General features: G+C 51.7%; 1 protein-coding gene across 10 annotated transcripts in view; it reads right to left on the minus strand.

The window, feature by feature from the left end:
• LOC101115890 (calmodulin-binding transcription activator 1) overlaps positions 1 to 23175 on the minus strand; it is a 91581-nt gene that overhangs the window by 55998 nt on the left and 12408 nt on the right. For 2 of the 10 annotated variants that reach the window (XM_060396523.1, XM_060396522.1), the window contains exon 1: positions 947 to 1095. The exons of 7 other annotated variants lie outside the window; for them this stretch is intronic. The gene's annotated coding sequence lies outside the window, so the exon portion shown is untranslated. Of the gene's footprint in view, positions 1 to 946; positions 1096 to 23175 lie in introns of those variants that run through there. One more of the 10 variants, XM_027975682.3, reaches the window with a different exon arrangement.

Here is a 23175-nt window from a genome sequence, read left to right on the forward strand (position 1 = left end):
ATTGGCCTGCTAGCAAAAGGCAGCCTCCAACCGCCGGATCCCGCAGAGGCGCCGGGGGGCCGAGAGCCAGGCGGTTCGGCCCCTCTCCCCGCGCCCGGCCGCGGGAGCGAGCACTCCATCCGAAAAGCCCGCCGCCCGGACGCGCTTCGCAAACAAAAACCAGCCGGCGGCCCACGGGCGCCCGCGCCGCTCGCGCCCGCGCTCCCCCGACGCGGCCACTCCCCGCACGCGCGTCGCCAGGCCGCCACTCACCCAAACACTCCCACTGGCTCGCGCGCACACTTGTGTCCGCACACCCACGCCAGCCCCCCACCTCCCCACCACACGTGCGCGCTCTCCCGGACTCGCTCCTCCTTCATCCCCACGAACACGCGTGGGCCCACCCCACCCAGACACATTCGGTAAACACGCCGGGACCCACGCGCACTCACGCGTCAAAACACACCGGGCCACTGCGCTCTCTCCATCAGCTCGCGCGCCCCCCTACCTTCCCACTCACTCCGTAAACACCCGTGTTTGCGCCCCCGCCCCGCAAACATGCGCACGCCCTCCCCCGGCTCCATCCACACACGCCCCGCACGCTCATCCAAACACCCCCTCCCGTACGTTCGCCCCGTAAACACTCTCGCCGGCTCCCACGCGCACCCGCCGTCCAAACACACTCCTCCCTCCCGTGAACACGCGCGCCCCTCCCACGCCCTCCCCCCGCGCCTCCACAAGCGCGCGTGTCCTCGCACCCGCTCCTCCGACAAGCTCCCTCCCCCAACTCCGCGTAAACACGCGCGCCCCCGCCGCGAGCACGGGTGCTCCCCACGCCCCGGCCGCGGCGCGCGCCCGCCCCCGGCCCCGCCCCCGCGCGCCGGGCCGCCCCGCGCGCCCCCGTCGGCCGCCGCCCTCGCCCCGCACGCGCCGGGCCGACTCTCGCCTCGGCCGCACGCACACTCACTCGGACTTGGTAAGCACGGCCAAAGCTCCGTCGGGCTGGCGCCGAGCCGCCTCTGTCTTCCTCCTCCCGCGCGGCCCCGCCCTGCCCGGCCCGACTGCCCAGCCCTGCCCCGACCCGCTCAGCTCCACACGCCGCAGCTGGAACGACTCGGGCTCCGGGTACCGTTGTCTCCCCGCCACAGCCCGAGTGCACCGCCCGGGCCAATGGCGGGGCGCGGCGGTGAGCTCACCGGACTCGGCCCCGCCCTCCTGGCCGCGAGAACCAATAGGAGAGCTCTACGTCACCCGGAGCCGGGCAGAGGCAGGTGTGGGGCGCGGAGCCGCTCGGCGCGGGGACTGCGCCGGAACTGCGCCCGAGCCGCGCGGCGCCGCGCTGGACGGCGGCGGGCCCGGCCCGGAGGGTGCGGGCGGAGCGCGGCTCCGGGCGCGCCACGACCCTTCGTGAAGCCGCCGGCCACCCCTAGCCCAGGTTCCAGGAGACCTGCCAGCCGGGTGACCGAAGTCCACTCGAGGGCAGGGACGACTCCGAGCCCGACGGCCGCGCCCGCTCCCCCGGGCCCACGGCCACCGGGGCTCGTGTCGCGCGGTGGGGGCGCTCGGGCTGCGTGTTCCCTGCTCGCGGAGCCGCCCTGCAGCCGGCCGCCGACTCCGAGCCCCGGGGCGCCGTCGGGTTTGCCCGGAAGCCCCGCACCCAGTAGCCCTGCGTGCCCGGGCTCCCAGCACATCCCAGGCGCACCCTGCGGCGGCGGCGTCTGCAATGCAGCCCCGGGAGGAGCCGGCGCTGCGCGGCGAGCAAGGGAGCGCGGAGGGCTGGGCGCGAAGGAGGGGCGCGGCCGACGGCTGCGGACGCGGGACAGCGCTCTTGAGGCCGCCGGGGCACTTGGGCGGGTCCCCGAGCCGCAGTGCGGAGGGGCTCGGGTCGTAGACCAGGGCGGGGCCAGTGCAGGACGGCTCCAGTGGGAGTTCAGGAGCATCCGAGACGCCCATTTCGGTGGCGCAGCGCACGACCTCCTTAGCTGGAGTTCCAGGGCCTCCGCCCATCCCTCGACTCTAACCCTGGTGTCCAAAAGTTCTGGCTTCGGCTTTCTCACTTGGATACTCCTGCATAAATATCCTCTCGCTTCCCGCCTCAAGCCCAAGTCACACCTCTCCGTCAAGACTCACGTTTCCAAGCAGCCTTCCCAGGCATCTCAGATGGACAGCATCACCCATTCTGCTTTTATTTAAATTAACCCCACCCACGGCCTTGCACAGAGAAAGTGCTTGACCCACGCAGGCTTGTGATGACCCCATCTTCTCCCTTTTTCTTCATATTCTTAATTATCTTAAAAACTGGCTATGTCTCCTCTCTGCCATCTGGGTTAAAAAGAGTCGCAAAAGATGGGGGCGGAGTCTCTTTTTTTCTGAGCCTACCCAAACACACAGGAAAACAACCAGAGAAATTTGCACAACCCTCGAGACTGTGTAGGCTTCCCTGGTGGGTCAGCGGAAAAGAATCTGCCAGCCAGTGCAGGAGATCTGTGTTCGATCCCTAGGTCGGGAAGATCTCTGGAGAAGGAGATGGCAACCCGCTCCAGTATTCTTGCCTGGAGAATCCCAGGGACAAAAAAGCCTGGTGGGCTATATAGTTCATCGGGTCCCAAAGAGTCGGATACGACTTAGTGACTAAACAGCAGCGACACACACAAACAGCCAGAGAATTTTGCACAACCCTCAAGACTATACAACCAAAACAGAGTTCTCGTTTAGAGACCAAGCCAAGGACATCTTTTGGGGGTGGGGGGCTGGCTCCATCCTGTGCCACGCCTCTGAACCGGGAAAGCTAGCAAGTGGATTGCGGCCTCACTCTTGGGGGCTGACCACTGACTAAACCCCAGCGGGTCCCTCACCTGCCCCGGCAAAGTCAGAACACTCTTGAGCACTCACAATCCTGCTCCAAGAAGTCCTTCGTACTCCTACCCCCATCTCCTGACCCCTGCTCTCACCGCACTGGACCCCTGCACTTCCCAGCTGTGTTTATGTGCCTTCTCCCCTTTATCTGCTAGGTGCATTCTTATCCATTGAGGCCTGACTCAGATCCCCAGGCAGCTCTCCACAGAGCAGCCCCAGGATCATTGTTATGCATCACTCTTTCAGCACAGGGTGAGCAGGTTCTATTTGTTTCCAGGGGAGGCAATGTAAGGGTAGTAGCTGGGGACAATGTTAGTTAGATTTTCCCCGCTTGCTAACTGTGCCTTCCTATCTATGGGTGAGAATTAGATGAGCTGGTAGATGTAAGATGCTTATATCAGTGCCTGGCACTTGGGGTATACTTATTAAAAAGTTAGCTCTCTCGATGCTATTAGAACATCTTGGGGTGGAGGATAGTGACTGGAAGGAGAGGGGGCTTCTGAGTTTCTGGTGATGCTCTCTTCTTGATCTGGGCACTGGTTTTAGATTGTGAAAACTCATTGAGCTGAGTTTCACATACTTATGATATATGCAATTTCCACATGTATATTGTACGTTAACACGTGCTACGGCTACTGCTGCTACTGCTAAGTCACTTCAGTCGTGTCCGACCAGGCTCCCCCATCCCTGGGATTCTCCAGGCAAGAACACTGGAGTGGGTTGCCATTTCCTTCTCCATTGCATGAAAGTGAAAAGTGAAAGTGAAGTCACTCAGTCGTGCCCGACTCTTAGCGACCCCATGGACTGCAGCCTACCCGGCTCCTCCATCTAAGCCTGCTAAATTGCTTCAGTCACGTCCGACTCTTTGAGACCCCAGTGGATTGTAGCCCGCCAGGTTCCTCTCTTCATGGGGTTCTCCAGACAAGAATAATGGAGTGGGTTGCCGTTTCCTACTCCAGGGGGTCTTCCTGATAATAAGTATTTTTAAAAGTTAGTTGTTACTAGCTAAGAAAGAAACACCGCTAATCTCCTTGAGAACAGGAATGGAATCTCAACTTATCCTGGCACGTTGCACAGCATCATGCGTAGGACCCTGCTAGTAGGTGTTGAATTGCTCAGTTGAGTGAACTGGGGGCAACAGAGGCCGACTGGGGAGGTGGGATCACAAGGGGCAAAACCTGCCTTTATACTTGACAGTGCAGGGAACTCAGGATGTTGGGTCCAGGTTCAGCTACCTGGACCCCAACTAAAGAGAACACCTCTAGTCTTTTCTATCTTTTATGTGGAGAAGTTGGTTTTTACTTCCCGCCTTCCTTGGATTTGCTTTTAAAAAGATGGAAGTTCAGCTCTGGTTCAGACCTGGCCATCCCCACTGACTGCCATGACCCTACACCCTTCCTGCAGCAGCCCATGTCCACCTGGCATGAAAGAAATGTTTATCCAAGTATCCATGGCTATGGATGCTTCAGCACATTGGCTGTGCCCTGGTGTCAGAGTCAGGGACAGCAGCCTGGAGCTCTCTTTCAGGCAGCCCGAGGCAACATTTCTACACTAGGAAAGTCCTCTTACTTTCCTCTGCTGGAGCCACCCAGTTCCTGGAAGATCTCCCTCTCTCTTTCCCGTCTAAATCTGTCTCAGGGTAGAGGCCACCAGAGCAAGCGTCCTCCATGGGCCCATGCCTGGAAAGCAGACAGAGCTGGGGGGTGAGCTGGGGTGAGCTGGATGCTTCCAGAGCAAGCTCAGAGCTTGGGCAGCATACTGGATCCAAGTACCCACAGGGTATTCATGCTCCTCTGTTAGGTTAGGAAATGACAGAGTAAGACAGGCCTGTGCTTCAAACAAATTCTTCCACTCTGTTTTTATGGGGCTTTGCGTTTACCTGAGTTGGTTTTTCAAACAGTGAAGAAGAAATCTTTGCTCAGTGATCAGTTCACTTGGCAGCACCCAGACCAAGTGCAATTGTTGTATCTTAACACATTATATTTTGGCTTCAGTATTCTTTCTTTTTAAACATCTTATTGACCAGGGGCTTTTTACAGAAATTAACACCTGTGACCGATGATTTGTTATGTAAGTGAATATTGAAATGTTTCCGGTCAATAATATTCAAGTAACAAAAGATTTATTAACATGTCTCTGGTCAATAAGTTGTTTAAGCAGAAACCTAACCTCTGCTGGGGGTCTCAGGAGGAACCAAAGGGAAACATCTTGCTGCAGGTGAGGATAAAGGGAACTACAGTTTGTTGGGTGCCTGACATCTACCTGCTATTTCACTACCCACTCACATACACTGCTGCTGTTTCTCCCACAAGTTGGATATTGTCCAGAGGCAGGGAAATGAGACTTCAAGGAGTTAGATAACTTGCCTAAAGTCATATAGATGGTAAGCAGGAGATCTGGGTTTCAAGTTTCAAACCACTCATCCTGCCTCTCTGATGGTTCTCCCAAATATCTGAAAACTCCTGCCATCATTTAGATTCCTGTTAAGAAAGCAGTCTGGGAAAGTTCTAAGAAGCAGGACCACATTATTTTCTTCAGCCCTGGCAGCTGTGAGAGCTTGTTTATGTCAAGAGGTAGACTCTACTGGGTCAGGTACCTGAGTGACTGGGGTGAGTGGGGCTCTTCTTGCCAATTGGCATTGAACTTGAGCATGAGAGAAATTAATCACTTTACCTTGGGTTGTCTGTTACTGCAACATAACCTCACCTCTCCTATCTCATAAGAAATCAAATATGTTTCTGCACATATTAACTTCTAATAAAAATAATCAAATAGGAGTTTTCCCAAAGTAAGTGACCACTTAAAAAATAAGTACAAGATGCATAATCAGTGCATCTTTAAGTCCTTAAGAAATAAAAAAGTAGTTTTAGAAACCATGGGCAAGAGTGACAAAATAATTCAATGAAGAAAGAAAGCCCTATATGTCTTTCCAACAAAGAGGTCTGGGGCAATTGGATGTCCCCATATAAAAGAATGAAGTTGGGCTCCTACCTCACACCATATGTAAAAATCAACTCAAAATGGATCAAAGACTTACATGTAAGGACCAAACTACAAAATTCTCAGGAGAAAATGTAGAGGTAAATCTCCCAGTCTTTTGAATTTGGCAATGGCTTCTTAGCTATGGCACCATATGCCTGAACAACCAAAAATAAATCAATAAATAAATTGAGCTTCATAAAAATTAAAAACATTTGTGCTTCAAAAGTCACCATCAAGAAGGTGAAAAAAAGTGAAAAAGACAATTCACTGAATGGGGAAAATATTTGTAAATCATATATGTGATAAATTCTATCTAGAATATAAAAAGAGTTCTTACAACTCAAGAATAAAAAGAAAGCCTAATTTTTAAAAAATGGGCAAAGGGTCTGATTGATATTTCTGCAAAGAAAAACAAATGGCTAGGTGAAAGAAGCCAGAACTCACACCTGCTCCAACAAGGATGGACCTTGAAGACACTATGCTAAGTTGAAAGAAGCTAGTTCAAATGATATGACTCTAGGATGGGGAGGTTTATAGAAATATGGAAGCAGACGCATAGTTGCCTTAGGCTGGGGGGAGGGTGGGGGCTTGGGGGAAGGAGCCTAGGGGCAGTGGGACAGGACAGTTATGAGTAAAGAGGCTTCTTTTTGGAGGAATGAATGGTTTCAAAAATTGAGTAGTGGTAATGACTGTACAACCCAATGAACAGACTAAAAACTTTGAATCGTACACCTTAAGTGGATGAATTGTACAGTATGTTAATTATATCTCAGCAGAGCCAACTCATTGGAAAAGACCCTGATGCTGGGAAATATTGAGGGCAGGAGGAGAAGGGAGCAGCAGAGGATGCAATGGTTGGATGTCATCACTGACTCAATGGACATGAGTTTGAACAAACTGGCAGATAGTGAAGGACAGGGAAGCCTGGTGTGCTGCAGTCCATGGGGTTGCAAAGGGTTGGATACAGCTTAGCAAATGAACAGCAAAGAGTTGTAAAACACAAACACAATAAGAGGAAGAGAAAGAGAATGAAGCATAAGAAGAATCAATGGATTAGCTTTAGAAGAGAAGGCCAAGTGATGGAAAAAGGAAAACTGAGGTCAGGAGGGTCTGATGACTGACCCTTGGCCAGTGGGTCCCCTTCTGCTCACAGAGTCCTCATGTCCAGCCCTTGGTGGGATATTGTGGTGATGGAGAATGTGGATCGAGAGGCCGGGCCAGGTGATTGCTCAGTGAGGAGACAAGACAGATAGAGGAGAGGCGCTCAACACCATGAGGACCCCCCAGGGCCTCCGAGGAGGACCTCAGAAGAGGGTTCATTTCTAGTGCTTCTGAAGGATTGTGAAAAGACCGGGGCTGAGTCCATCCAGTTCCCACTTGCCTTGACTGCCTCCTAGACAGCGAGGGATCCTGGAGAGAACCATGCCCTGAACTTGGGGTTCTTCTTGGAGAAGTCCCTTATAGACCAGGGTTCTCCATCAAATGGTTGGCTGATTCAGAGGTGAAGGTGGGCTTTCAGAGAACAGTAAACACTTCAGCTGAGTTGCCACTGTCCTGGTCAGGCCCCTGAACCTTCCATGGGAGGGAGGCGCTGGGGTGGGGGAAGGCAGCCTGGACTGTGGTTCCTGCCTCACCACTAAGTACCTGTGTGCCAAGCTCCATACTCTTCCTGTGCCTCAGTTTCCTCTTCTGCAAAATGAGATCTAAAGCCATGCAGATGGGGTCCTGGCAGATCCAGCAGAACCTGACAGAGCAAGGGCCCCTGAGCTTTGGCTGCAGGGACCATTGGATTTGAAATGACCAGTCCTATGAATGCAGCTGCTTGTGTGCACCCAGGCAACCCACAGCATGGAGGGCACTGACGCAAGCATGCTTGCTGTTTTGAGCCACTCAGCTTTGGGATGGTTTGTTACACAGCATTAGATTACTGTCGGGAACAGTTGTAAGAGACAAGATGTTAGCTACCTGGGCAAACCATGCTGCCACGATTGGTATTAGCCCAGGAAGGCTGTCAGCACTAATCCAGAGGGAGGAAGAAGTTCATTTGCCATCAGCCTAGGAGCTTGACGGTCTCTCTTAAGGACTGTGATGCAGGAAGAAGCTAGGTGAAAGAAACCACCTTCACGCATTCTCCTTGGTGGCTTATACAGGCCCATCCATAGTTATATATGGATAATATATAATCCCTCTGCGCTCAGCCCCAAGATGATACATGGACCAGATGATAAATATCATGGCTAGTGTCCTATCAGAGTGGGGGACATGCAGAGATGTGCTCAGCAGAGTCAAAGGACGGATAATCCGACGTACACTCAGGAAATGATAACATGCAGTGATAAAGCACCCCTTCAATGGGCTTTATTATGTGCAGCCCTGAGCTGTGTGACACAGAACAAGTCACCTGGAGAGATTCAGCTTCCTTGTCAGGAAAATGAGGATGAAACATCTCCTGGAGGCAGGGAGAGGATGAAATTGGATAATGAATGTAAAGTGGGAGCCCAGGGACAGGAGGGCACCCAGTGTGGGCTTCGGGATGAGGACCAAGGCCAGGGCTGGGACTGTGATGGTCTTCATGATATTCTCCAGGGTCTTTTGTTGTGGCAGATTCTTTCCTACCACAGTATACTACCTCTGTTATTAAAACGAGCTGGAGTGCACGGCTGGTGTGTGAGGGGGCTGGCCTGAAAGCCTAAGGCACAGCTAGGAGTCACACACAGATAGAGGAGCAGGACCTCTAACAAAATCCTATTTTGTAGTCATTCAGGAAGAACTGAGGCAAGAGGACCCAGACCCCTTAACCCATGCCAGCATGGCTCATGGTTCCACCCAGGCCTTCTACCTCACCAAGGTCCCATCTGCTCTAGGTCTCTGGGTGAAATGGTCCTCATGGACAAGGAAGTGCAGCCTCCATGGACAGAGAGTGAAGACAGCTCAGTGAGCAGGTGCCACCCGGGGAGGGGAGAGACCTGGTTCTTCCTCTTAAGATGGGAACTGCCATCACTACCACCATGATCACAACTACCATCATCACTATTATCATCACCATCATCACCATCACCACCACCATCATCATCAAGATAATATTTACTAGGTACCAGCTCCATTCTTTATACATGTTAATTCCTTTCATCCTCACACCAAGCTTGTACAGTGGGTGTTCTTATTACCACAGTTTTACAGAGGAAGAAACTGAGGCACAACAGGTTGAGTAATTTGTCCTGGACTGTGCACTAGTGAGCCACAGAGGCCCCAAGCTTCCACGCTCCAGAGCCGGAGCTCTCTGCTTGGCCTCACTTGGAAACTAGGGATGCAGCTTCCATGACAGTACAAGCAGGTGCAGGGACCCTCTTTGACCAAAGGATAGGCTTGGCGGCTTGGCTGGCAGGGCCACTGCCCCTTCCTTCCCTAGTTCACTTCCTGAAGCTGTGCTTATTAATACAACACCACCCTTTGGTGCCAGGAGTCTGGATGGCACACAGCAGACACACTCAAGGAGACAGGGTCATGTCTGGCCTTAGGACCCTCTAAGCTGGGCCAGCCAGGGCCAGTCTGTGCCCGGGCTTTATTTTACTCCAGAGCCCTAAAACCCCTAGAAGACAGAGTAGCCAAGTGGTGAGTGCTCAACTCAGGAGTCAGAAGGGCTGGGCAGTGTTTCCAGCTCTGACACTTTGGAAAGGCTCTCTTCTCTAAGCCTCAGTGTCTTAATCTATAAAACAGGGATGATTATAGGAGCTGTATCCTAGGGTAAGCTCGAAGTCTGGTGCCCAAAAGGTGTTAGCCCCTAGTCTTAGCTAAACAATAGGGCAAGGTGACTAGACTAGTCCATACCTTGGCCAAGGGAGCTATAAAACTCAAGCACAAGCCAGCAAATCTCCAGCTGAAACCCCTGGCCTGGGGGTCTGAGCATCAGGCCCTCCATGGGGTCCCAGAGGGCAGGCCTGAGGCCTTGGCAAAGCCCTCACAGCAGGGATGAAATCCTCTTCATGCAGGATCTCAGTTTTGGAGAATGGCTCTTTTATGGGCTGAGTAGGGACTCCCCCTCCCTTTTCCCCCAGATCCATAGATTGAAGCCCTGATTCTCAGGACTTCAGATTCTGACTGTAGTATTTGGAATCAGGGTCTTTAAAACAGTGATTAGATGAAAATGAGGCTGTTAGGGTGGAGCCTAACCCAATGTGGCTGTGTCTTTACACAAAGAGGAAAGCTGGACACCCAAAGAGACAGCAGGGGTGAGCACACTGAGAAAAGGCCATGTGAGGATACAGCGAGAACAGTCATTTAGCAAGATAAGGAGAGACGCCTCAAGAGAAACCAAACCTGCTCACACCTTGATCTCAAACTTCTAGCCTACAGAACTGTGGAAAAATAAATGTCTGTTATTTCAGCTGTTGGGTCTGTGGTACTTTGTCACCTGGCAGTAACAAAGACAAACTGACGAAGACAATCTTTCATTTTCTAAGCTCAGCTCCCTACATATCCATGCATCTCTTTACCTGGCTGAGGGGTTATAGACCTTCAAGTGCAGAACTCTATGGGAACGAGATGCTTAGATAGCATCACCAACTCAATGGACGTGAATTTGAGTAGACTCCAGGAGATAGTGAAGGATAGGGGAGCCTGGCAGGCTCCAGTCCATGGGGTTGCAGAGAGTCCGACACGACTTAGCAACTGAACAACAACAGCAACCATGTTCAAGGCCACCCTTACCAAGTCGGGTTCCAGCCCCACCCCCAGTGGATCCTTCCAGGGAGGATCTTGGGAAGTTCCAGGCTTTGGGGTCTCAAGAGTATCACAGGCACTTTCCAGGCTGCAGATGGCCTCTCTGCCATGCACCCTACGGCCCAGTGGAGTCAAAGTGAAGAACAGGTATGTCAGGATTTCCCTGGTGGGCCAGTGATTAATGAACAGTCTGCCTTGCAGTGCAGGGGCACAGGCTCGATCCCTGGTCAGGGAAGTAAGATCCCACATTCCTTAGGGCAACTAAGCCTATCCTGCAATGAAAGATCCAGTGTAATGCAACAAAGATCCTGTGTGTCACAAATAAGACCCAGCACAGCCAAATAATAAATATTTTTTAAAAGAAGAAGAATAGGAATGTTTACCCAAAAGGCACACTCAAAGTACATTTATTAAAACTGCTTTGCTGTACTTTTTTTTATGAACAAGATACTATTCATTTTTAAAAATCTGATTAAAGAGAAATGAGCATATTCTCTTGAAGGTGACAACAGAGTCAAAAGACTGGGTGACTACACTGAAGACCACTTTGAAATCACCATCCTGACAACTGCTGTGACCAAACCCTGAAACTTCAGCATCAGTGGTAACAGGAGCTGGGAAGTCCCCCATTTAGAGAAGCAACCAGCAGCTTCCTACAGATAACAGATCATTACCGAGGTCACTAGTGGAGGCTTGTCAAATCGTGTTTTGTGTTACCAAAAAGAAGAAAAATGTATCAAAAGGGAAAGCTCAGTGAGAGGTGGGTGCATATTAAGCTACAACCATCTCTGAGACGCGGCGCTGACACACTGAGCTCAGGAAGTTTTAGACACCTTAGGTGCTAAATGCTGCTAGTGAGAAAAACAAAAACAGTGGCCAAGGAAAAGCACAGATGTGTAACACACACGTGTGTGTGCCCCACCCCCACCCCCACCCCCCCAGGCTGGTCTCTGTTTGACACCCGGGTTGGTCCCTCACGGTGCAGCCATGGCCCCACGCAGGCCTGCAGCTCACCAGCTTCTGGACCATTGATGCTGAGTCAGTAGCCCCTGGTTTGGCCCTGCTGCCCATAGGCCTGAGCAGTACCATCCACATCAAAGTGAAACCCCCTGGGATGCTTTCCTGAGAAATGCAGCCCTACCCAAGGAACCTCCACACTTTAACTCGCTTTCAAGTAACTTAATGTCAGGGCCTTTCAGCAGATATAAAATGAGCCCCTCTTCACCTTCTTACTGGGAATCAAACCTGAGGATGCTGGGGAAGAAATGATGTCTGTGAGTGCACTTAGGGGACCTGGAGGTTCACACGCCCTGCTGCATGCCTGCTCTCTGCTCTGAGTTTTCTATTTTCCTGCTACTTTTCCAAAAAAGTGAAGTGAAAGTGTCGTTCAGTTGTGTCTGACTCTTTGTAACCCTATGGACTGGCCTGCCAGGCTCCTCAGGCCATGGAATTCTCCAGGTAAGAATACTGGAGTGGGCAGCCATTTCATTCTCCAGGGGACCTTCTTGACCCAGAGACTGAATCCAGGTCTCCTGCATTACAGGCAGATTCTTGACCATCTGAGCCACCAAGAAAGCCTCGTGATAAATGCACCAGCCATCTCCAAGTTCTAGGGCACTGGGGGCTTTGAATGCGCCAGGCCCCCGACCTCATGGCCATGGGGCCATGTCTACAGCACTTCTGGGAAGGCCCTCTTCAGAGTGTCCCTGGCTTTAGCTTATTTCCCAGGGGCCCAGGCCAGGCCTTCTGATGTCATAATAAACATCATCAAGCTTATAACATTAGAGCAGTGATGCATTTTTAATGTCTTAGAATCACACTGAATTGTTAACATCATAGAGGATGGCTGAACGCTGCATCCATGTCTTCCTTTTCTCTTAAAGGTGAGTTACTGAGCAGGGATGCTCTTTGCTCAGGCCCCCGCCCCAGCTGTGAGACTCCTGTCTACACCTGGGTGGTCAGATCCATTTGCAGGGTCAGCCATTTCTACCAGTGTTGGGGGAGGGAAAGGAGCATTGTTGGAGGTGGGGGGGCACTGGTGAGGGGGCTTCCTCCAGGCTCCTGGCCCCCAGCACGGGAGAAGGAGATGGGGAGCGCGTAGGGGAGGGAGTTGACTGGGCAGCAGCTCCAAATGGAGCCGCTCATAACCTGCCAGCAGCAAGTGGAGCCACCAGGAGAACACTTTAGTGAGGAGAAAACACTGCTGGAGTGGGGGGTGCTGTCTGCAGAATGGAGACGGGATGAAGGTTCATTTACAGAGCATCCTGGGCCATGGCACAGGTGAGCAATTTAAAGAGGTAATTGAGATAATATGTCAGAATAATAACCTTAGCTGTCAAAAGCTCTTAAAATTTCTCATTTGATTTCACATTTAAGTGGATGGATCTGCAATCTAGTGAATTTCACATCCCTGCCCAGGAAATCTTGAGCTTTGCACAGTATTCTCTGCAGAAGACAAAGTAGTCACCCAAACCATTTTTCATAATAAAATGTGTTCTTTGGCCCAAAAGACTTGCTGAGTGCTACATAAGATCTGCGTATGGGTGACACTTTAAAAACAACAGCAACAACAACAGCAAAAACCATGTCAGACACATAGCATTTCTTCTGTCAACAAGCAACAGCAGAAATGAATTGGTCTGCTGGGGTGAGGAGCAGGGGAGACAGGCAAGAACTAGGTAGGGGCAGAGGAGGGGAGGTGCAGTTCTGCACAGTAGAGATTTTGACCTTGACTGAAGAGAAGACTGGCTTTTGTCCTTGCCTTCTGGGAGGGGAGCTCCATGCCCTTGGAATGCCACACCAGCTGGGAGTGGCTTAGTTTGCCTGAGTCACTGGCTAGTCCTATAATATGATTTAAGGTAAGAGCTACACTGGATAGTTGTAGGATTGGGGCTGGCCAGTCTAGAAGGATCAACTATGTGATTTAGGGTAAAAGCTTTCAGTCACATGGTATCAGCCAACTCAGGAGGGACTGGAGACTCAAGCTGAGATCAGTCACATGGGCAGTTGCTCACACCTATGTAACTGTAGTTCAGTCACTCAGTCATGTCCAACTCTTTGCAATCCCATGGCCTGCAGCACACCCAGCTTCCCTGTCCTTCACTGTCACCCACAGTTTGCTCAAACTCATGTCCATTGAGCTGATGATGCCATCCAACCTTCTCATCCTCTGTTGCCCCCTTTTCCTCCTGCCTTCAATCTTTCCCAGCATCAGGGTATTTCCCAGTGATGTTCTTTGCATCAATGGCCAAAGTATTGGAGCTTTGTGATGGAGCTCCAATACTATGTGATGGAGACCCAATAAAAACTCTGGACACCAAGACTCAGGGGAGCTTCCCTGATTGGTGATTCTCCATGAGCACTGTCATACATTGATCTAGGGACATTAATGCTGACCATGACTCCATGGGAGCAGACAGGGGAAGCTGGATATTTGGTGCCCTCTTAGACCCTGCCCTGCAACACTTTTTCCCTTGGCTCATTTCCATGTGGGTCCTCTTGATGGAATTAACTGTAACTATGAGTATAACTTCAGCTTCTTCGGCATCAATGGTTGGGGCATAGACTTGGATTACTGTGGTAATGAATGGTTTGCCTTGGAAACAAATTGAGATCATTCTGTTGTTTTTGAGATTGTACCCAAGTATTTTGGATTCTTTGCATTTCGGATTCTTTTGTTGACTATGAGGGCTACTCCATTTCTTCTAATGGATTTTTGCTCATAGTAGTAGATATAGTGGTCATCTGAATTAAATTCACCTATTCCAGTCCATTTAAGTTCACTGATTCCTAAAATGTCAGTGTTCACTTTTGCCATCTCCTGTTGACCACTTCCAGTTTACCTTGATTCATGGACATAACATCCCAGGTTCTTATGCAATATTGTTCTTTAGAGCATCAGACTTTACTTTCACCACCAGACACACCCACAACTGAGTGTCGTTTCCACTTTGGCCCAGCTTCTTCATTCTTTCTGAAGCTATTTCGTTGATCTTCCCCAATATCGTACTGGACGCCTACTGACCTGGGGGCGGGGGTGGTCTTGTGAGTGTAACAGCTTTCACGGGCTCTATGAGTCCTGTCAATAATTAAAGCCAAGCATGGACTGTGAGCTGACCGACTCTTCACACGTTCTTTCTACCTATGAAGAGCATTTCTATGAACAAACATCATTTTCATGGTCAGCGCCTGTCAAGTGCTTTCTCTTCCTGATGGAACGCAGAGGGACTCCCAGGCCCTCGTACATGCTCACCTAATACTTAGAACCTGCCCTACAGGGCACTCGTCCCACCTACTGTCCCATCCGTCTTGCCTCATGTCCTGGGCCATGCCGTCCTGGAGGCAGGGGCATGCCCAGTTGACCCATAAAGCTTTGAATCCAGGAGAGTTCCCTTCAGATGGCTGGGACTCAGCAGGTACCAGTGACAATGGGCAGGTGTACAGGTTGCCTTCTGCCAAAACTGCTTCTTCCAATGTGGTTTATGACCTGGTTGAGGGGTGAGGTGCTTACCTAAGAATGTGGGGCCATAAGTGCCAGAGGAGGTGGGTATTGTGAGACCTCAACAGGAGCTTGTACATGAACATGAAGCTGTTGGCATGGGGCCTCGCTGGAATGGCTGTCATTGTCATACCAGAGCATTTTGGTGTGCCGAATTCCATGGGAATGAGTGTGGATAGGCAGGTTTTCATGGCCCCCAACTCTGCTACCCACCTACCAACTCATTCATTCGTTCATTCATTCACTGACAAGGCTAAGGTGGGTCTGAGTCAGACAATGAGGAAGTCACAGGGGGTCAGATGAGACCCTCCTCCAGACCCCAGGACTGTGACACACCATGTGATGACCTGCCAGGGACCTGTCAGGAAGTCCCCAACTTCTCTGAGGTCCAGAGGAGAGATGGGTCTGAGTAGCTCAGGGAGGAAATTTACTTTTTCTCTTTTCCAACTCCAGGGAGCTGAGCGGTGAATTCTCTGTTCTCACTAAGTGGCCCCATAAAAGCTCTGAAGGCAGCCTCAAGGACACATTTAATAAAGGTCAAACATCTGCATTCTTGTCTTAGGTTTTTCGCCTGAAGCTTGTCCAGTGATGGAGAGACCTGAAAGGGGTTGGTAGTGCCTGGTCAGTTCTGGACACCTGCCCCAACCGCTTTTGACATCAGGGGCCATGCACCCTAAAGCTGGAGTCAGTCAGCAATGAGGACGACGGTCACAAAGACACCACTGGCTGTCCACCCACCCATCTATCCATCAGTCTATCCATCCACCTGCCCATCCAGCCATCCATCCATCCATCCATCCATTCACTCATCCATCCATCCATCTATCCCTTAAAGAAATACTTATTGAGCAGGTACTGTGTTCATGGCCTTTTGGGGCAAGCTTATAATTAAGATAAAAGTCCTTGGCCTTAGGACTCAGTGAGATTCTCCCCTTTGTCAATTTGATCCACACCCCTTGACCCACTTCTTTCCATGCTACCTCCATGCAGACATGTCACAAACGTCCCCTGCCCACATGCTTCTCTGAGCTCTGGATCTTAAATCCACTGACTTGCTATTGACTTCTCCCTGTAAACTCAGCCCAACTTGTGACAGGTCTTCCTCCAGGGTGAATGATATGGAGACCCCTTACCTAACCAATCTATAAGTCCCACTGATGCTACCTCCTGAACCTCTCTTGACTGCCCCCTCCTTTCCAGAACCATCAAGTCCAGCATCATCTCAAACCTGGAGGATTCACTGGTCTACCCTCGCTTGCTCCGGCCCTCCTTCAATCCGTTCTCCATCAAACAGCCAACAGCACTTTTCGAAAAGCAAACTTAGTCATATCTCTGCCCCTCCAACCCTCCATGGCTTTCCTCTCCTTGGGGATAAAGCTAGTATTTCTCATCCTGGCTGGTACCTGGGGTCCCTCTAACCTGTCTGGTCTGATCCCCACTCCCTCTCCACCTCCCGAGCCCTCACATGCTTCCTACAAAGCTCCTTCTCACCACAGGGCTGTCTGTTCCCTGAACTTTCCCCTCCCTCTTCATGGAGTTAGCTTCTGCTCCTCCCTCAGATCTAAGATCAGGGGTGACTTCTTCAAGAAGTCCTCCCACCCACACACATCTCCTCCTAACCCTCCATCACAAATTCCCCATAGGCTTGCTTGTGCACAGGCTTGGTGGTCAGTTCTCACTTTTTTCCTCACAGGGACCTCATCTGCTCTTGTCCATCCATTCCGTTGTTCTGATTCCAGCCCTGGCCCAGTATCTGGCACCCAGTGGGGGGTTCCAGCACCAGTTAGTGAATAAATGATAACAAGGAAAGAATTGCTACGGGAGGAATTTACAAATGGTAGTGGGAAAGCCAAATAAAAAGAAGGCGTCCTGAGTGGGGAGAGGGGGACAAGGGAAGTCAGCCTTCAGAGCAGACAGGCCTTAGAACAGAAATTTTCAATAGAGCCAGAGTTCTTTAAAGTGACCACAGCGTGAGGGCCAGAGGGAACAGCATGTGTGAAGGCCCAGAGGTGAGAAACAGTAGAGTATGTTTGGGGAAGTCCGGGTGTTTTGGTAGACGGGAGGGGAGAGCCTTCTGCAGGGGGAGAGGTCGGAGAGCTGAGGATGAGGCAAGAAAGCCAGGCTGAAGTCAGTTTAGGAAGGGTCTTGGGGTCAGATTGCAGAGTCAGGGTTGACCCTGACCTTCCCAGATGGCCATGCCCCTCCCTACAGCTGCTGCTGGCAGCCCTGCCTCGTCTCTAACTCATCATGGGGCTCTGGGCTACAGTCACCAGTTGTCAAGTCTTTCCCTCCCGGGGGACAGCACCTTGCACCGTGCCTGGCTCACAGCAGGTGCCTGTCAATCTTTCCTGAACACAGCAGTGAGCTGCAGCATGGATGGGGGTGGTGCTGGAGATAGTGGCAGCAGGGATGGGGCCCTCCCAATGGGGAGGCTCCAACCCAGGGATGTGCTGCTAAAGGTCTGCAGTATAAAAATGGCAAAGCAACGGAAAATGGGAGGAGGAGTCTCTGTGGGTTTTAAAGGTGTTCACTTACAAACTTCTTGGCTTGGTGGAGAGGGGATCGTGGGGAAGAAAGAAGCAGGAACAAAGGATGTTTCTAGCTTTGCAGGCCTCTGGCAGATGCAGCATGATTACAGCAGGAAGAAGAGGCCAGAGGAAGACTCCCATTGTGATGAGGTCAAGAGCAGATGGGTGGGTTGAGAGCCACATGTATGCACTGCTATATTTAAAACAGATAACCAACAAGGATCTACTATATGGCACAGGGAACTCTGCTCAATGTTATGTGGCAGTCTGGATGGGAGGGGAGTTTAGGAAGAATGGATACATGGATATGTATGGCTGAGTCCCTTTGCTTTTGTTGTGCACCGGAAACTATCACAACATTTAATCGACTGAGTGTGTGCTAAGTTGCTTCAGTCATGTCCAAGTCTGCGACCCTGTGGACTGTAGCCCGCCAGGCTCCAGTCCATGGGATTCTCCATGCAAGTATACTAGAATGGGTTGCCATTTCCTTCTCCAGGGGATCTTCCGACCCAGGGATCGAACCCAGGTCTCTTATGTTTCCTACATTGGCAGGCGAGTTCTTTACCACTAGCGCTACCTGGGAAGACCCATAACCGGCTCTACTCCAATATAACATAAAGTTAAAAATATAAATAAAAGGAGGGTTGATCCTAGAGAAAAAAAAAAAAAGACCAGATGGATGGGGTCAGACCACCCGTGTATGATTCTTTCTGCATCATCTGCTCACTGCATGTCTAAGCGTCCTCATCTATACAATGGGGACTTTGTTGTTGTTTTGCTGTTTAGTGGCTAAGTTACGTCTGTCTCTTTGTGACCCAATGGACAGTAGCCTGCCAGGTTCCTCTGTCTGTGGGATTGTCCAGGCAAGAATACTGGAGAGGGTTGCCATCTCCTTCTCCAGGGAAACTTCATAGGTTGTTGGGAAGTCTGAGTGAGTTAGTTGGTGGCACATGAATGTCAGCTACCGTAACCCCTGGCTGGACAGCTCTGTGCCAAGAGGCAGGTTTTGCAGAAAGAGACAATCATGTGGCTCAGAGGTCTGTCAGCTCTCCTTCACGTCTCAAAACCCAGGGATGCAGCTTTGGTTACCTTTTGATCGTCTTTTGACGTGACACAAGACATCAGCAGTGCCACCGAATAGGGTAAGGAACCATCTCAGGCCTGGACAGGAGAAAGGACTCTCAGGAGCCCTTTCCACCTGCTGATGTCAGAACTGGCCCAGGCCCTTGGCCAGGTGGTTTCCCACCTGCCCTGTATCACAGCTCCTGGAGTCTGTGAGTCTCGCTGTGGGATGGAGAAGGGGAAGTGGGTGGGGGAAGCTGGGCATGCTGATCTAGAGTCAGGAGGACATCTGTCCTGATTCAACAGTGATTTGTGGCCAATCACTGCTCTTCTGGGGGCCCAGATTCCTTCCACGAGGACAAGGAGGTTGGAGAATGTGATAGCTGCTTCTTTCAAATTCTGTCTCTCGAAGATTCTGTTTTTGGTGTGTCCACTCTGCCATGGATTTTTATAAATCTCTCCCATTATTAAATACAGAACATCTGACACATGCCTGCCTGTCCCTTTTTTTCCCTCAAATAAAGGGTTTTGAGTTCACGAGTGGAGCATGTTGGCAATGGAGAAAGCTGGTCTCCAGCCTGTCAGACTATTCTGAAAGTCCTATTTTCACAGAGGCAGGAGACAAGGTCTGTCACTGCGCTGCTTGGAAGGGATCAGAAACGTGTATTTTTAGGAGTTTTTAAAAGGAGAGGCCTTATGTGGGGCCCCAGCCAGAGGCCATTTTGCCTTTTCAGTCCTGTGAGGAGCTGGAAGGCTCGTGGGGGAGGCTGGGGCCTCATTTCACTCAACTCCTGGACTCCAGGACCTGGCTTCTTCCCAGAGGCCGCACCAGCACCCACTCCAGCCCCAGCCCCTTCTCTTTGCTGACGGATGCTGTCCTGAGCCTCCCCATCTCAGGACCATGGTTCCTACTGCTGAGTCAGCAGATCAGCACCTCTACTCTTTCCCAGGGAGGTTCATTCTGGGAGCCGGATCCCAGGAAAGGTGAAGGAAGCCTGCAAAACCCTGGTCTGAACTGGCCATATCCCTAGGCCTGCTGGTCTTTCTGGATCCCAGGTTTGCCAAGAGGTCTTCTTTGAGGTTAGGCCCCCTGGAGCACAGCTGACCCATGTCCAAATGATGTGGTTTGATAACAGGAGTCTGATGTAATGGATTTAGGAGCGAGGGTGTTGCTGCCTGAGCAGGCCTGCGGGGCAGCCATTGGGGTCACCTACAGGATTCCTGCATTCCAGCCACAAGTGGTCGGGGCAGAGAGGCGTCTCCACCAGGTCCTACGTTCACATGCCAGTTGGGGGTGAGTCTCATTCTGTTCCTGCCTTGGGATTTGCCTCCATTCCCACACCCCAGTGGAGAGTGACTAGGAGGGAGTCAGTCCCTGGGACTCCAGCAGGTGTGCATGCCTCCCTGAGTCTGGAAGACATCCCAGGGACCACAGACCTGTGTGCTGGTTTGCTGGGCCAACACCGGAGGGCAAGATAGGAAAGGAAGAACCTGGGGTCTTTTCTCTTGCAGCAAGAGGAGGGGTGGGGGCACGAGGTCTCCTGGGCCAAGTCTTTCCTGTCCTGTCCCAGCTCAGAGATAGGCTGCAGGAGTTTTCAGCCACTTCTCTGGGTTCTGTAAAGTCAAGGAGCTCCCTCCTGCCTTGGAGTCTTTTTGTATGTGGTTTGCTCAGCCTGGAATGCCCTGCTCCCCTGCTCCTGGCATTGACAGGCTGCTGCTTATCTTTTCTCGAAAAACCCTCTTCTCCTGGTCTCCCTGTGGTCACTTCCCCGCTGTTTTCCTCCTGCCTTGCTGGGTGCTTCTTCTCACCCCTTTGCCAGCAGCTTTTCCACTTGACATCCAGCTTCCTTGGAGGTCCAGTGGTTAAGAGTCCGCACTTCCAATACAGGGGAATGGGTTCGATCTCTGGTTAGGGAACTAGATCCCAAATGCCTCACAGCCAAAAAAAAAAAAAAATACTGGGGGTGCCTCTGTTTGGCCTTATGCCCTCTCCTGTCCTTTATCCACCCTCCTTCATGGCCAACTATACCCCAGACCCAGGCTTCCCTTGTGGCTCAGCTGGTAAAGAATCCGCCTGCAATGTGGGAGACCTGGGTTCCATCCCTGGGTTGGGAAGATCCCCTGGAGAAGGGAAAGGCTACCCACTCCAGTATTCTGGCCGGAGAATTCCATGGACTGTATAGTCCATGGGGTTGCAAAGAGTCGAACACGACTGAGCGACTGCCTGCACCCAGACCCATGACTTTGAACGCCGTTGCTCAGCTGATGACACCTAAAGTTTCTCTCCATTCTGGACCCTTCCCTGGCCTGCAGACTTTCAAACCCAGTGATTTGCCTGGTGACTCTAACAGCCTGTCAAACATAATGTGACCAAAAACCCACTCGAGAGTCCACTATCTCCCACTTCACTGCTTCTGCAAACTCCTCCAGCTCAGGAAGTGACTCCCTGAGTCCCCAACCCCCGTTGTTTAAGCTCTAAATCTAGGCAACACACATCCTTCTCCTTCTCATCCTCCATGCTCAAGTCATCAGCAGGGCCCTTGGCTCTACCCTCAAAACGTCTCCAAACTGTGTTTCCTGTGACTTATCATCCAGCCTCCCTGGAGCCACCCTCATCCCTTGCCTGCATAGATGCAGAGCATCTGGGGTGGAAACTGTGGGTGGAGTCACAATTCATGCTCCAGACAGCAGCTGGGGGCAGCAGGGATCCTGAAAACAGAACTGAGCGTGTCCCCTCACCGCCTTATAACCCCCCTCCCCCGCTGTCCTCAGGATGAAGTCCCAGCTCCCTGTCTTGTTGATGGCCGCCCCTCTCCCAGGCCTGGTCCCTTCTCATTCTGCTGTGCCTCCCCTTAACTCTGCTCACCAGCACGGCCCCTTCAACTCCCCCAACTCACCAGGTGACTGTTCCTGTGGTTCCCTCTACCTGGGATGTCCTTCCCAGGATCTCAACCTAGTTGGTTCCTTCCTGTTGCAGCATCTTCCCAGAGGGGCCTCTGCTGGCTCCTAACCTCAAGCAGCCACCCTGGCCACCCTCTACCAGGTGGCCACTCATTGTAAGTACTCTGACATTTCCTCTGTGTGTGTCTGTTAACTTTCTCCCTCCTCTGAATGTAAACTCCAGGAAAAGAAAGGGCCCCTGGGGTCCAAGCAGTGCCTCGCGATGCAAGGAACGACCTTCGTGGAAGGAGGCAAGACGAGAGGCCAGAAGCTTGATTAGGATGTGCAAGAATATTTGGGGCTGAGTCAAGGTGGTGGTGGGCTTCCCAGGTAGCTCAGTGGTAGAAAATCTCCCTGCCAATGTGGGTTTGATCCTTGGGTCAGGAAGATCCCCTGGAGAAGGAAATGGCAACCCACTCCAGTATTCTTGTCTGGGAAATCCCATGGATAGAGCCTGATGGGCCGCAGTCCATGGGGTCACAAAGAGTCTCAGACATGACTTAGCAACTAAACAATAGCAAATTAGTTAATAACAGATCCAACTAGTTAAGACAGCTTCACTGGATTGGGTGGGGCCCTAATCCAAAAATGGGTGTCCTTGTAAAAAGGAGAAAATAGAGACACAGATACAGAGAAAGAAGATGCCATCTGATGATGGAGGCAGTGATTAGAGTTATGTTGCTATCAGCCAAAGAGCACCAAGGTTCGCTGGTGGTCACCAGAAGCTGGAAGAGGTAAGAAGGATTCTCCCTTACAGCCTTCAGGGAGTGTGGCCCTGCTGACACCTTGATTTTGAACTTCCAGCCTCTAGAATTCAAGAGACTATGTTTGTGTTTTAAGTTCCCAGGTCTGTGGCCATTTGTTATGTTATCAATGAGAACCTCATGCAACGGTCAAGGATAAGTTGGTTGATGTTGGCCATCAGGGGTCGAGCCTCCCACCTTCAGGCCTCAGGATGAGCCACCTATGCCCCACCACCCCCCTCCCCCAGATGGCTGGGAAGCTGACCCTGTGAGAGTGGCCATGTCTGCCCGAGCTCCAGGGCTTCATCCATGGGTTTTACTCTGCTTCCTGCCCAACAGCCAGGACAAGGATGCAGAGACTGCCTCCCTGGCTTCTGCAGATGCTGGGCTTGCCGGTTCTCTGCAGGGCACCATTCGTCACTGCTGCAGGGAGGCGGCTGAGGCCCAGCCCCAAGGTGACCCATCCCTGCTACACGGAGAGCTCCACACAGATCCATTCGGTGGGGCCAGGCCGTAAACTGCTGGAGATCACATCCCCTGGGGGCATCTGAGCACCAGGCCCCTTGGTTTCTGCCTAAGGAGGGCTAAGGACAGACACCCACCCCAGTCTGTAATGGCACAGACCACACAGAGAACAGAACACTGAAGAGGAGGAGGGGGCGAGGCCCTGGCTGGGCAGCTGCAGCTCAGACCAGAGGTCCTTCCAGCCACTCAGCTTCAAGATCCAAATGTAAGACTGGCTCACACCAGCTTCTTTCTGCCACTGCCATCTTATCTCTTGTCTCTGCTGTGCAAAGAAATACCCAGAGACCCGAGAGCTAACCCATATTGGCATGCCCCAGACCCCAGTGTAGGTGAATGCCAGATT

Source organism: Ovis aries, chromosome 12, assembly GCF_016772045.2.
Source record: "Ovis aries strain OAR_USU_Benz2616 breed Rambouillet chromosome 12, ARS-UI_Ramb_v3.0, whole genome shotgun sequence".
Lineage (NCBI taxonomy): Eukaryota > Metazoa > Chordata > Mammalia > Artiodactyla > Bovidae > Ovis > Ovis aries.